The sequence below is a fragment of the Somniosus microcephalus genome, unplaced genomic scaffold (genome assembly GCF_052327205.1).
Source record: "Somniosus microcephalus isolate GS21.2 unplaced genomic scaffold, FLI_Smic_1.0 scaffold237, whole genome shotgun sequence".
In the NCBI taxonomy this organism is placed as follows: Eukaryota; Metazoa; Chordata; class Chondrichthyes; order Squaliformes; family Somniosidae; genus Somniosus; species Somniosus microcephalus.
This window is the reverse complement of record NW_028225424.1, coordinates 67,792-83,628: the sequence shown is the minus strand read 5'-3', so window position 1 is coordinate 83,628 and position 15,837 is coordinate 67,792. Positions and strand designations below refer to the sequence as shown.

The 15,837-nt window shown below is 43.4% G+C and overlaps 1 protein-coding gene across 5 annotated transcripts in view; it reads left to right on the top strand.

Moving 5' to 3' along the window:
* The window catches only part of LOC147082002 (beta-1,3-galactosyltransferase 1), a 138,074-nt gene that overhangs the window by 90,284 nt on the left and 31,953 nt on the right, over positions 1-15,837 (top strand). For 4 of the 5 annotated variants that reach the window (XR_015076338.1, XM_085980532.1, XM_085980530.1 and 1 more), the window contains one exon: positions 15,478-15,651. The gene's annotated coding sequence lies outside the window, so the exon portion shown is untranslated. The remainder of the gene's footprint in view (positions 1-15,477; positions 15,652-15,837) is intronic. The other variant, XM_085980531.1, reaches the window with a different exon arrangement.

Genomic DNA, 15,837 nt, shown 5'->3' with positions numbered 1-15,837 from the left:
CACAATATATATTAATAATCTGGATGAGGGAATTGGATGTAATATCTCCAAATTTGCAGACGACACAAAGCTGGGTGGGAGGGTATGCTGTGAGGAGGATGTCGTGAAACTCCAGTACGATTTGGACAGGTTGGGTGATTGGGCAGAAACATGGCAAATGCACTATAATGTGGATAAATGTGAGGTTACCCACTTTGGTGGCAAAAACAGGAAGGCAGATTATTATTTGAATGGCAATAGATTGGGAGAAGGGGAAGTGCAGAGAGACCTGGGTGTTCTTGTGCACCAGTCGCTGAAGGTAAGCATGCAGGTGCAGCAGGCGGTTAAGAAGGCAAATGGTATGTTGGCCTTCATAGCGAGAGGGTTCGAGTACAGGAACAAGGATGTCTTGCTACAGTTGTACAGGGCCTTGGTGAGACCGCACCTTGAATATTGTGTGCAGTTTTGGTCGCCTTACCTGAGGAAGGACGTTCTTGCCATGGAAGGAGTGCAGCGAAGATTCACCAGGCTGATACCTGGGATGGCAGGAATGACGTATGAGGAGAGATTGTGTCGATTGGGCTTATACTCACTGGAGTTTAGAAGATTGAGAGGGGATTTTATCGAAACCTACAAAATTCTGTCAGGCCTGGACAGACTAGATGCAGGAAGGATGTTTCTGATGGCCGGGGAGTCCAGAACCAGGGGTCATAGTCTAAGGATAAGGGGTAAGCCATTTAGGACAGAGATGAGGAGGAATTTCTTCACCCAGAGAGTGGTGAACCTGTGGAATTCTCTGCCACAGAGGGCGGTGGAGGCCAGTTCATTAAATATATTCAAGAAAGAGTTGGATATATTTCTTACGGCTAAAGGGATCAAGGGATATGGGGAGAAGGCAGGGACAGGGTACTGAATTTGGATGATCAGCCATGATCTCATTGAATGGCGGAGCAGGCTCGAAGGGCCGAATGGCCTACTCCTCCTATCTTCTATGTTTCTATGTACATCTTTTACTCTCTGCCATACTGATTTAGTGTAACCTGCATCTAACAATTAATCTTGATCACCTTTAGTTGCTTACTGGATTTCACATGAGATGTCCACTCGACCGATAAAACCAAAAGCTGGATAATGGTGGGAGGAGGCGCGTGTGGAGCTTAAACACCAGCATGAACCAGTTGGGCCGAATGGCCTGTTTCTGTGCTGGACATTCGATGTAAACTTGTTGTCTAAAATTTTCTTCTCGGCTCTTTTAGCAAAGATGTTAACACAAAAAGATTAATGCCTCTACGAAAACAGAAAAGAGGAATTTCAGACCATTGTGCACAGGGTGATTCAGCCCATTTATTTGTACCTCATTCTCGCACATTATAAAAACAGTAGTTATTCAGGAAACTCTTTTTTATCTGGCACCGGCGTGGTGCCGGTTTATCAAAAAGTCCGGATTACAGAGAGGTAGAGTAAAAGGTACGAGAGCCCCATACACGGCCACAGATCCAGGCTTCCCTGTTGCACAGCAACAGGTGCAAGAACCCCGGTTACACGGCCACAGATCCAGGCTTCCCTGTTGCATAGCAACAGATGCAGGAACCCCGGCCACAGATCCAGGCGTCCCTGTTGCATAGCAACAGGTGCAAGAACCCCGGTTACACGGCCACAGATCCAGGAACGGCCACTAATATGAAGTAAAACTTACCTGAACCTCCTACTGAATTTTGCCGGTTAACAGAGATTTCCGGTTATTTAGGTACCAGTAAATCGAGAGTTTCCTGTAGTAGGAAACAGTAAAACACTTGAATATATTCTGTCATATAAGAAGATGCGAGGAAACACTTGTACCTCACAGTGTAACCTCAAGGCCTTGGCCACAAAACATTACACACCAGCATACTGTATTATTTCTGCAAAAAATAATGATTATGGCTTGTTTTACAATAATTCAAATAAAACTTATTCCAATATATTTAACCAATGACACTTTAATTAAAATGAGGCATTTGAGGAATAGCTACTTGTAACAGTTCCTAAATTATAGCACATTGTAGTTTGTAGATGTCCTTGCATAGAGGCTGGAGACATTATGATTGCTATTGAGTAATGGCTGTACAAAAGGCATAATTTTCCCACGGCAAATGTCAGGATTGAACAGTAGGATATTCATCAAAAAGTAGAACAGGTATATATGTATGAAACATTTGCCTGTTGACTGCAAAAAAAATCCTCAAGTATGCAATAATCTGATCGCCTTCAGCTTTAGTAATTATAAATCAGTAACCATCACTGTACTTTTCAACTACAGGAAACTCTCGATTTACCGGCAAAATTCAGGAGTAGGTTCAGGTAAGTTTTACTTCATGTTAGTGGCCGTTCCTGGATCTGTGGCTGTGTAACCGGGGTTCCTGCATTTGTTGCTAAGCAACAGGGACGCTTGGTCTGTGGCCGGAGTTCCTGCACCTGTTGCTAAGCAACAGGGAAGCCTGGATTTGTTGCTGTGTACGGAGCTCTCGTACCTTTTAACTATACCTCTCTGTAATCCGGACTTTTTGATAAATCGGCACCACGCCGGACCCGTCGGTGCCGGATAAAAAAGAGTTTCCTGTACCGAGTTCTTTTCAAGCCATTGACATGCTTTTAGTTAATGGAAACTATTAAATGTTAGCATTTATAGATATAGGGATACATTTTCAAGTTGTGGACGGGTGTATAAGTGGCGGTGCGGATTGGTCACCCGTTCTAGAAACCGCCTGATTTTCACTTCTGCTTTCAATGATAATGAAAATTGGGTGATTTCTATAACGGGTAGCTGATCCGCAACGTCCAGGTGGCAAGTTGGAAATCTCTCCCATAGTTAATTACCTCTCTCCTGTCTCACGTGTTCTCTATCTTAATGTACACTAAAACTAGCATTTGAATTCTTGCATTTTTATTAAGGAGGTAAATAATATAAACAGGGCAGGTGGCAGAATGTAATTTCCCCTCTCGATTGGAGGGAAAGAAACAAAACCGAGGCTCTGATATGATGTCAGTATAAAGAAAAATTACAAATGTTGGCTTTATTGGGCCTGTGTCTGAGCAACCCATGGCCACACAGTCTAGAAATTGAGGTGGGAAAATTGAGAACGGCCCCATCCAAGTCATTTGCATGGGTTCATTGGCCATGTGCTTATTGCAGGCACAAGGCCAGCTCCCATCTCCTGGGGAAGCCCCAGAAATCCTAGGGCAGTGTAAAGGGTGCGAAGACCATGTAATGGGTCTCTGTCCCCTTTTCCTTAACCTTTGCACCTAAGTAATGGACACCCAATGTGGGCAAAGTTCAGGAAGATTGGACCCATCTCCCACTGTGTATGCCTGCGCCCAACTAAGCTGACATTGCACGACAATGCAAAGTCAGGTTATTTAAATATCTTCGTGGTACTCCTAATACTTAAAGCATGAAGTTCTGGGAGCGCCACAGAGGTAAGAGGCCAGGATGTCTGGCACCAGCAATAGAAAGGGTCTTGGCTACCCATATGGAACAACCCATTAAAAAAAAATATTTGGAATGTTTTGGAGTTTAATGCCCCCTTCATTGCATTGGCCTTTGGACCCTGAAGAAATGAGAACCATGAAGTAAGGATCGTGCGATTAGACTGACTAAGCTACTGAGCAGCAACATTTAAATTTATCTGTAAGACCTCTCTTGAAATGCTTGTTGCGATTTGGGGCTGAGGGCCTGGAGCATTACTCAACCACCACTTTCTTTTCTCAATAGCTGAAATTTCAAATGTCCAAAATAAGGTTTAAACAAATTTTTTTAATGTATTTCGCAATTACCTGATTAAAGTTATCAATTGTCTTTTAATGAAATCAAGGCCTGAGCCTGTCTCAAAAGTCTGGATTTCAACTGGATATTTTTCCCTTGCGACAATTAGAGAAAGCTTTCAATCACATTTGTGCATTTTGTGCATGTGCAGTTTGCAGAAGTTCCCAGTGTGCAGGAACGGGGTTGATGTGTGTGGCCTATGATTGCTTTTTCTCAAAGGATTGCCTGGATGCAGCGCTTAGTGAAAAATCAGGTAGGAATCCCACGCCTGCAATATAGCCCGTCTAATAGATGGAAAATTAGGTTATTGTTACAATTTTCAGATCTTCCTTGGATGGTCTTTTGAGTTCAGCAGTGCTGATCACTCCCATAAGTGCTCCTTGCATCTTGCATTCAGGAGTGTGCCCATATTGACAAATATCTAATCATACATGTGCCCTCACATGCACTTTTTCAATCTTTCAGAAGAAGGACTGAAAAACACTTCAGCGAGATGAAGGCAGGTACAAATCATTATGCTGCTTAAATTTACAGACAGCAGGTGAACATGCAGAGTCACTTTACCTAACTTTAAACCAGTTGTGTTCCCCTACGGTGACTATGAAAACGGCGTAATCTAAAGTTCAACAAGAAGTCTGTGGGAACCAGTACATACAAGCGGCTGTATTTAAATAACTCCAGAAGGCTTTTGTGCCACCTTGCATAAAGATCTACGTGGGAAGTCAGGGACACTTTAGGTGTCCAGGGCGAACACATGCAGGAAGTGTCTCCAGCTGCAGCTACTCGAAATCCGCGTTTCAGAGCTGGAGCTGCAGCTGGAGTCACTGTGGAGCATCCGCGAAGCTGAGATCTTCGTGGATAGCACGTTTAACGAGGTGGTCATACACAGGCAGACAGGAAATGGGTGACTGCCAGACAGAGTAAACGAACTAGGAAGGTAGTGCAGGAGTCCCCTGGGTCCATCTCCCTCTCCAACAGATTTTCCGTTTTGGATACTGCTGGTGGAGATGGTTTCTCAGGGGAATGCAGCAAGAGCCAAGTCCATGGCACTACGAGTGGCTCAGCTGCACAGGAGGGGAGGAAAAAGAGTGGGAGAGCAATAGTGATGGGGGATTCTATCATAAGCGGAACAGATAGACGTTTCTGTGGCCGCCCTGGAGCCAGGGTCAAGGATGTCACTGAATGGCTGCAGGGCATTCTGAAGGGCGAAGGCGAACAGTCAGAGGTTGTGGTTCACATTGGTACCAACGACATGGGTAGAAAGAGGGATGAGGTCCTGCAACAAGAATTTAGGGAGCTAGGTAGCAGATTAAAAAGCAGGACCTCAAAGGTTGTAATTTCTGGATTACTCCCGGTGCCACGTGCTAGTGAGTATAGGAATAGGAGGATAGAGCAGATGAATGCGTGGCTAAAGAGTTGGTGCAGGAGGGAGGGCTTTAGTTTCCTGGATCACTGGGTCTCCTTCTGGGGAAGGTGGGACCTGTACAAGTCGGACAGGTTGCACCTGAACCGGAATGGGACCAACATCCTTGCGGGGAGGTTTGCTAGTACTGTTGGGGTTTAAACAAACTAACTTGGCAGGGGGATGGGATACGTTGTGGAGCTATAGTAGGGGGTGATGCACAGCCAAATATAGAGGAAAAACAAGTCCGCTTGGAAGGCAGAGCAAATATGTAACGGTACAAGGGAGTATGGCAAGGCTGGATGGCATTTATTTTAATGCAAGGAGTATTGCGAGTAAGGCAGATGAATTAAAGGTGTTGATGAATACATGGGAGTATGATATTGTTGCTATCACAGAGACATGGTTGAGGGAGGGGCAGGACTGGCAGCTCAATATTCTGGGGTATAGAATCTTAAGGCGAGACAGGGGGGTGTAAAAGAGGAGGGGGTGTCGCAATATTAATCAAAAAGTCAATTACTACTGTAAGGAGGGATGATATCTTAGCAGGTTCCTCTAATGAGGCCATATGAGTAGAACTTAAAAACAAAAAGGGGGCAAGCACTTTGCTGGGAGTGTACTATAGGCCCCCAACAGTCAGGGGGAGATAGAGGAACAGATATGTAGGCAAATCTCAGAAGTGTAGAAATAATAGGGTAATAATAGTAGGGGATTTCAACTTCCCCACTATTAACTGGGATAGCCAGAGTGTGAAAGGCTTAGAGGGTGCGGAATTCTTAAAGTGCATCCAGGAGAGCTTTTTGAGCCAGCATGTAGAAAGTCCTACAAGAGAGGGGGTGGTACTGGACCTAATTCTAGGGAATGTAGCCGGGCAAGTGGTAGATGTGTCAGTAGGAGAGCATTTTGGTGACAGTGACCATAATTCGGTGAGATTTAAGGTAGTCATGGAAAAGGACAAAGATGGACTGGAAATTAAGGTTCCAAATATGATAAGGCAGGATCTGTCCAAAATGGACTGGGATCAGCTACTTGTAGGAAAATCCACATCAGAGCAATGGGAGTCTTTCAGAAAGGAAATGGAGAGAGTACAACGCCAACATGTTCCCGTAAAGGTCAAGGGCGGGACCAACAAGCCCAGGGAACCCTGGATGTCAAGGGATATACAAGAATGGATTAGGAAAAAAAGGGAGGCTTTTGGCAGATACAAAGGATTAAAAACAATGGACGCCCTAGAGGAGTATAGAAAGTGCAGGGGGGTACTTAAAAAAGAAATTAGCAGAGTGAAGAGGGGGCATGAAAAAACAATGGTGGGGAACATAAAGGAAAATCCCACGGTGTTTTATAAGTATATTAAGGGCAAGAGGATAACCACGGAAAGAGTAGGGCCCATTAGGGACCAAAGTGGCAATCTGTATGTAGAGCCGGAAGATGTAGGTGAGGTTTTAAATGAATATTTTGCATCTGTGTTCACTGGAGAAGGGTGATGTAGGCATAGAAATCAGGCAGGGGGATTGTGATACACTTGAACAAATTAGTATTGAGAGGGAGGAGGTACTAGCGGTTTTAGCGGGCTTAAAAGTGGATAAATCCCCAGGCCCTGATGGGATGTATCCCAGGCTGCTGTGGGAGGCAAGGGAGGAGATTGCAGGGGCTCTGACACAAATTTTCAGAACCTCTCTGGCCACAGGGGAGGTGCCAGAGGACTGGAGGACAGCTAACGTAGTACCATTGTTCAAGAAGGGTAGTAGGGATAAACCAGGGAATTACAGGCCAGTGAGCCTAACATCAGTGGTAGGGAAATTATTGGAAAAAATTCTGAGGGACAGAATTAGTCTCCACTTGGAGAGGCAAGGATTAATCTGGGATAGTCAACATGGCTTTGTCGGGGAGATCATGTCTGACCAATTTGATTGAATTTTTTGAGGGGTTGACTAGGTGTGTGGATGAGGGTTGTCTACATGGACTTCAGTAAGGCTTTTGACAAAGTCCCACATGGGAGACTGGTCAAGAAGGTAAGAGCCCATGGGATCCAGGGCAATTTGGCACATTGGATCCAAAATTGGCTTAGTGGCAGGAGGCAGAGGGTAATGGTCGAAGGTTGCTTTTGTGACTGGAAGCCTGTGTCCAGTGGTGTACCGCAGGGATCGGTGCTGGGTCCTTTGCTGTTTGTAGTGTACATTAATGATTTAGATATGAATGTAGGAGGTATGATCAGTACTGGGGAAAGCGGGATCTGTATCGTTGGGACGGTCTTCACCTGAACCGTGCTGGGACCAGTGTTCTGGCGAGCCCAGGAATCTAAAGCCCTCCCTCCTACACCATCTCTCCAGCCACACAATAATCTGCTCTATCTTCCTATTTCTATACTCACTAGCTCGTGGCACCAGGAGTAATCTGGAGATTACTACCTTTTTCCGAGCACCCTAAAATCTGCCTGCAGAACCTCATCCCTCTTTCTACCTATGGTGTTAATACCGCTATGGACCATGACCTCTGGCTGTTCACAGCTGAGTCACCTGTGATGCTGTGGACTTGGCTCTGGCTGTACTCCCCAGAGGAACCATTGCCCTTACCAGTATTCAATCCTGGTTAGAGAGTGAGATGCACTCAGGGGACGCTTGCACTATCTGCCTGGTCCTCCTTGTTTGTCTGACGGTCACCCATTCTCTCTCTGCCTGCACACTCTTATGCTGCGGGGTGACCACCTTCTGAAATGTGCTATCCACTTAGCTCTCAGCCTCACGGATGCACCGCAGTGACACCAGCTGCTGCTCAAGCTCTGAAACCTGGAGCTTGAGCTCCTCCAGCTGATGACACCAAACAGCGATCTAATACTAAGAAACAAAGATGAGGCTTACCCGGGTTGTGCTCGGGGTTGTCATATTCTGGCATCCGCACAGCTATTCCAGCCTGTTGTACCTTAGTTGCATTATTTTTCTACCAAAGCATGAGGTTTGGGCTCATTTTTATAATAGAAAATGATGCCTGATGATTGGCAAGCTTGCTTTTCCATATCTCTTAATTAGAAGGTTACCAATGGTGGGACCTAGGGCAGGTGATGTTCATATGCCCAAAGGTTACTTCAGACCAAGTTGGAGACCATTAACTTTTCTTTGTTCAGCTTGCTTGCCATTTTCGACAAGCTGTGAGCACGTTCTCCTGCCTGGCCCCAGACATGGGTCTCTGTAGAGTATTGTCTTCTTCAAGGCCATGCTCCACAGCTGCTTGCCTATCTCTTCTTGGGCAAGAACAGCCTGTGTCTCTTTTCTCAGACATTCAAAGCTGCATTATTCAAGAAGTTTTAAAAAATAGAACATGTATGCTACAGAGCTGAAAGTATATTCAAATTATACCTTATTGATTGTATGGTTCAAACTATCATGACAATGTTCAATCACAGGTCTTTTGACTAAGCTAACTATGCAATTGTCTGGTTAACATACTGAATAAATGATTCAATTAATACAATGTAGTTTGTCTCGAGATGGTCTTTCCACGGTGGAGGGGTTGGATTAAAATGACTGCCAGGAACCTCTGATCCCTTCACAGTATTGCAAATAAGAGGAATAAACCTCACAACCCTGTCCCTGATTAAATACATTTGCCTTTAGCTTTGAAACAGACCAATGCTTTCATGGGTTTGGTTGGAACCAACTAGTTTTACAATAAACTGCCTAGGTCTTTATTGACTTTCACTTAACACGCTGAGATATATTGGAAATGAAAATTGGATAGTTTCTATAATAGGTGGCCACTCTGAAACGGCAGTTTTACACTGGGCAGCAAGTTGAAAATCTACCCCATAATAGGCTTCCTGTGATGCTGCACATAATACCCCAGATGGGGCCTCACCAAAGGTAAAAGTTCTTTAAATTTGAACTTTATTCCTCTGCTACATAGTGCTTTATATATCTTAATACTTTATCTGAATTCTTGTTTCATTGATTTTGTATGGAAGATGTAATATACTTGGGTAGAACAAATGAAAGGCAGAGACACAATGGCCGCGTTCTTGCCAGCCCTGGGGAGGCGGGTATGGAGGCAGGACTACCGGGAAAATGACAGAATTTGGGGGCGGGTGCCCAACCTGCCTCCGTGCCATCTTGCCAGGAGGCGGGTAGCCGATCCGCGCCAGGTCCCATCTCCTTGGAGGCGGGAAGGGGATTACAGTCACTTAACTGCCTGTTAACAGGTAGTTAACAGGCGGATAAGAGGATTATCCCCAGCTTCCCGAAGGCTCCAAACCCCTCCAGGGTCACCGAGGCAAGTAGTGGGTCTGCGGGGGTCGGAGGGGTGAAAAAGTGCACTGTGAAGGTAAGTGATGGGTACAAGTGTGGAGAGGTGAGTATCTGAGGTAGTGTTAGAAAAAGTTTACTTACCTTTTGTTTCTTCCTGCAGGCTTCAGTCGGTGGGTATGCAGAGTGTCTCGCACCTCCGCGGCAGAGATGACAGATGGCCATTGTATTCTCCAATGCAACAACCATCTAATTTCTGCAAAAGAAAGAAGTTTGATGAGGTCTTGAATTCAAGAACTCATCAAACTACAGAGAATGTCAGTGTTTGACAGCTTCACAGAGTTGTCAAACGATGGCAATTCATCTGTCAAAAATTTGACAGATGAAACGTCATAATTGACGTTCTCTGTAACCGGCTTTCCCTTAATTGGCCTGCTAAGCCCGCTGGGCAGGCTTAACAAGGTCAATCAAGGGAAAATAGCGTGGGTTGGCCAGAAGTTGATGGAGGCGGGACTGAAACCTGACAAGTGGGAGTCCCGCCTCCAAACGATCCCCAGTGGCAAAATCCAGCCCAATGAGTTGCTAGTCCATGTGCCTGTTTATTAGGCCAGTGCAAACTGAGCATGCTCATACCAAACCATGTGATAATTACACTGCTTTCCCCCTTTAAAAACAATGTACATATTCCCCTCTCAAATACAACAAAACTATGGTCCCGCCTTTTCCAACATTACACGTACCACATAACAAAAAACTACTGGCCTTTTTTCTTTTACATGAACTACAAATCCAGTTTAATAATAGGTTTGCAGAGCCTTCCTGATCTCCTTACAGAAGGTTTTGGTGTTGAACCAATTTTCGGGCTGTTTTGGTTCCGAACTCGGATGATCCTGTTTCTATCTCAGACTTGTTACTGAAGTCTGAATGGAGTCAAACTCATGTATGTGTTCATGATCAAGTGGTTCACAATCATGTCTTGGTTCATCTCGAGCAGAGATCATTTGATCTACATGAACACTTTGGATTTTGTCACCAATTTCAACCAATTTCTATTCAACTCTTGAGGCCAAATTCGGTTGAACAAGCCTCAATCATGAAGTTCAGCTAGAATTCTATTTCTCAAAGAAGTAGGTACCACCACTCTGTTTCCCCACTTGATACAACCTTGCTCACAAGACGGTTATGGAATGGTTTCAACTCTGTGTCCAGACACTGATCAGTCCATCCATTCAAGCTGCTTTCACACACTCTTTTCAGTACTGAGTCCTTTTGAGTCTCATCTGCAATCTCAGTTGCATTCATGGGAAAGTCTTTGTTAACTGCACCTAGCGTGAAAATCATACCTTCACTCCCAACACGAGTCCTCATGCAACCTGGACAAGGTATCTGCGTTTGCGTTTTGCTTTGAAGTATGATATTCAATCGTGTAGTCATATTGTGATAACAACATTGTCCAACGTTGCATTCTTGACGCGGCCATTGCAGGGATGGCAGATTTGGGTGCCAATATTGCCAGGAGCTGTTTGTGATCAGTTGTCAGGATAAACTTTCTGCCGGTCAGGAACTGTTGGAATTTCTATGGCGAGTGCTTCCTTTTCAATTTGCGCAGTTTATTTCACTCTTTTTGTGAGGGTTCCTGATGCAAACGCGATTGGTTTCTCTTGGCCGTCATCCTTATGACCACTCCCACACCGTAACTGGAAGCAACACACACTAACTTAAGCTCACGCTCTGGTGTCGTAGTGCACACGCTCTGGTGTCGTAGTGCACACGCTCTGGTGTCGTAGTGCACACGCTCTGGTGTCGTAGTGCACAAGTAGAGCATCGCTAGAGAGACTTCTCTTACAAGCGTCGTAAGCTTCCTGTTGTGCTTTCGTCCACTTCCATTGGACGTTCTTCAGGAGCCCGTGCAATGGAGCTAACATGGTTTCTTACTCGGGTAAGAAACATGTGTAGTACTGGACCATTCCAAGGGAGGATCTTAACTCAGTCATGTTCTATGACTTTGGAGCATTGATGACAGCATCAATCTTTTCCTTCACTGGTTGCAAGACATTTGCATCAACTTTCAGGCCAAGGTACACAACCTCGGGCTGCACAAAAGCACATTTTCTCCTTTTTCAATTTGACATTGTGAGCATTCAACCTTTGAAGCACTATATCTAACACTTCTAAATTTTCTTCCTCACCGCTTGTTGCGATCTGCATTGTCTTGATTGCATAAGCAATTTGGAACTCCTTGAAAAATCTTATCCATCGTAGCCTGGAAGATTTTGGGGGAGGACTTTACATCATACGGCAGCTTGGTGTATGGGTACAGTCCCTTGTGTGTGTTGATGGTGAGATACTGTTGACTCTTTGACAACATTCAGCTGAGCGTAAGCGTGCGACAGCTCAAGCTTAGAGAAAACCTTTGACCCAGAGAGTGCTGCTTACAAATCTTGCGATGTAGGTAACGGATACTGCTCATCGTCAACTGCTTGGTTGATAGTAATTTTGTAGTCACTGCACAAGTTTTGTCTGCTTTGGGCACTACCACAATCTGGGTAGCCCATTCACTTTTGTCAGTTTTTACTAGCACTCCGTTCTCTCTGAGCTTCGCTAGCTCTTCCTCCACCTGACTTTTCAACACATAGGGGATCTGCCTTGCCTTACAATAGACAGGCTTCGTGTTGGACTTGATGTGGATATGCGCATCATACCCAGTGAAGCCCTCATAACTGTCTGCAAACATGCTTTCATACTTGTTCAGCATTGTGTCGAGTCACTTCTTTGAAGCATCTACACTGAAGATGTTTTTCCAGTTTAGTTTTAACTTTCTCAACCAGTCTTTGCCCATGAGGGTTGGCCTGTTGTTGTAGCTCGCTACAATAATAGGCAGCTTTACTGACTGGCCGTTGTGTTGAACTGTACATTCCATTTGTCCACAGGTCTAGGATTTCTCCGGCGTAGGTTTTTAACTCTACGGTACTCTTTGTAAGTAATATTTGATTAAACTTACACTCATATATGTGTCCTTACTTATGATAGAGCAGTCTGCTGCCATGTTGATACACATCAATACATTGCTCGTTGATCAAAAGTTTTGTACGGAAGTCTTTCTCACGACTGTTAGCGTTGCCACTAGTGGCATAGATACTGTAGTTGCCTAGTTCTTCAATATCAGGTGTATTCACTTCAATATTGTGAACTCTTCCCTTTTGTTGTTGCTGCCATATATTGCCACAAGCTGTTAAAATATGGCCTTGCTTCTGGCAGTGAAAACACTTCGCATTTCTGTATTGGCAGGACTGTGGTGAGTGATTTCCTTTGCAGCGATAACAATTCACTGAACTCTCACTGACATGCTTTTGACTCGGTCTCGCTGCTTTATGTTTGGCGGTGGCTTTGTAACTGTAGACCTCAGCTGCACTAGTCACTTGAGTGTTGGATGGAGTTCCCTAGCATTCTTAAACTCCGGCTCCATAGAGCAATTTTGCATGCTATGTCAAACGTTAGGTTCAGAGTGTTCAGTAACTTGGACTGTGTCCGCTCATCCACCAGTCCACACAAACTTATCTTGCAATGCACGATCCAAAAATTCGCCAAAGTTGCAATGCAAAGACAGGTTCTTAAGAGCTACGTTGTACTCACTGATGGTTTCACTTTGTTTTGGTTTCTGATACAAAACTTACAGCTCTCTGCTATTTCTAACTGCATTGAGTTGAAATGGTCCTCTAGTTTCTCGACAATGTCTTCAAATGACACATCCTTCGCTTTCCCTGGCATGAGTAGGTTTGTCAACGTTCCGTAGACATCTGGACCGATCTCTGTTAGGAAAAATTGCTTGCTTCTGTTCACTAATTATTTTATTTTGAGCTTAAATTCTCATCTGCATCTTCGGTCTCAATAATGTTATTGGCCTTTTTATATAAAAATAAAAAAAATTTTTTTAAATCTCCATCTGTTCAATGCAAGACCTGAATGGTTCACAAGCTTGGCCATACATACCAAGGCTTCCGATAAATCCCGTAGGCGCAGCCATGATTGTCCCGATCCTGTTTAACAGTGACTCAGCACGCTACTTGTGCACATGTAAGAATCAACGCCGCTGTTGCTGTGTATAATTACACGCGAAGGCGAAGCACAGACAATTCTGCATTAGCATTAACAATAAAAATTGCAAAAATTCAGTTTAGGCGTTACATTCACCTTAAACTTGTCCACTCGAAGGTTGAACACTGTGCCCTTACATCATCCCTAAAAATGGCTTTGGGATCCCATCCTCGTCGCCCAAATATAATATACTTGGGTAGGACAACTGAAGGACAGAGACACGGAGTTGCTAGGCCATGTGATTGCTTTATTAGGCCATACCAAACCATGTGATAATACTTTACAGAAGACATATACTATAATATGTCTACTGCACCTATTTGAGACGTTGGACAAAAGGGGACCAGCTACCCCAACACAAGGATCTGTGCTGGGGCCTCAACGAGTCACTATATTTATTAATGGCTTGGGTAACACAGTAGAGAGCCATATATCCAAGTTTGCCAATGACACAAAGATTGGTGGTATAGCAAGTAGTGTAGATGGGAGCTTTATATTACAGAGACATTGATAGATTGTTAGTGGGCAAAACTGTGGCAGATGGATTTCAATGCAGGTAAGTCTGAGGTCATCCATTTTGGGCCAAAAAAGGTTAGCTCAGTATTTAAACAGTGAAAAGCTAGGATCAGTGGAGGTTTGGAGGTCCATGTACATTGAGCATTGACACTGCAACATATACAGGTCATATAGTGCTAAACATGAGTGAACTGTTGACGTTTACCGGGTGTATATTGTACTTTGTATAGTGTGGAAGGACTGTTTCAACCGCTATCTATACTGCAAGTTCATCATTGCATCTGAAGATGAAACCATATACCATACTCTAAAATAAATTGTCTGCATGGAACCTTTGATATTATAAACATACTGTTGAAGCAAAATGAGTTTTCAAAGGATTCATGATTTTAATTGAAGTAAAGTTTCTCCTTTCACTCTATAAAAGTTAATTGTAAATTTGTATTTTCAAAGCAACTGCGTGTTGAATGGTAGAAGTCTAATCAAAGTAGCCTGTATGAGACTACTGCAACATTTTAATTTGACTACAGTGAATGTCATTAACATATGAAAATGTAATGTTTGTTTTTTTAATCTGCATGTAAATTGTAATTTCATCTGCTTATATCAATAGTATAAATCAAAAGTAAATTGGAAGCTAATTGAAAAATAACAAAATACACTCTCTCTTGTATACCAAAGAACTCATTAGGACTAAAGAGATTGTAGAGATCGAAATGAAATTATTCTAATGAATTCCTGCACCTCAAGAGCCACAATTCATAAATTTTGCCATTGTAATTGCTATTAATATTTGACACCCTGTAGTCATTTGTCTCTTTACTTTACACAGATGAATAGTGACTTGATGTTTGTTTCAAAGTGAAAAGTAATACTATTTTTATCATTCTTTGTTCTAATTATTTTTAATACCAAGGGATTTTAGCAACTACTTTTTATTATGGTTCAAAGTAAAAAGAGGAATTGCAAAAAAGAGTAAATAAAACATGTCTGTGTATAGCAACCACCATTTCCATGCAGTCAAAAAAATCAAAAAAGGTATTGTTATATGTGAAGATACGCAGGAAAGAACATTTACTCACAATTTAGATCGTATGAGCTGTAAGAGCCGATTGAGCAGTGTAGAGCCATTCTTCAAATGCAGAGCTGAAGTTACCGCCTTGAAATTACTCCTGTGTATCTATTATTCTTTACAATATGTACTGTGAAGTTACTAAGGCAGCTTTATTCTATTTATCTCTTTTCATTTGCCTGTTAATAAATCTTTTTGATTTGTTCTCTTTGTTTAAGTCTGTTTTTAACATCTTTTTGTTTAGACAGTGAGTGGTGGTGAAATCATTTGTAATATTGACTTGGAAGAATTGCTGAGCCTAGCAGGGTTCAGGAACTGAATAATGTGCGTCGAATGTGCATAATCGTCCTGCTTTAATAACTGGTTGAATTTCCAGTTGCCTCCTACAGGTGCAGACTTACCGATGTCAGATTGGAGATGCCAAGGAAATTGCATGGGGGTGCAGACCTAATGTAATGGGCCTCTTCCCCTTTTTTCGTCTTCACTGCTCCTGGAAACTAAGCATTCCCCAGGCACTGCAATGAAGAAAATCCAGTCTACAGTTTCAGAGGTAGGTAGCTTTCCTGAAGTTTTTAAAATCCATGGGTGAGTATCATAAGTATACTTGTTCTCTGGTGGTGTAATGGAGGAGCATAGACCTGATCACTTAGGGTTTCATGGAGATGCGTGTATTCATCTAATAGGATTGGATCTGATGCATTAACAGGGAACAAAGTATACATCTCTGTATTCTGGT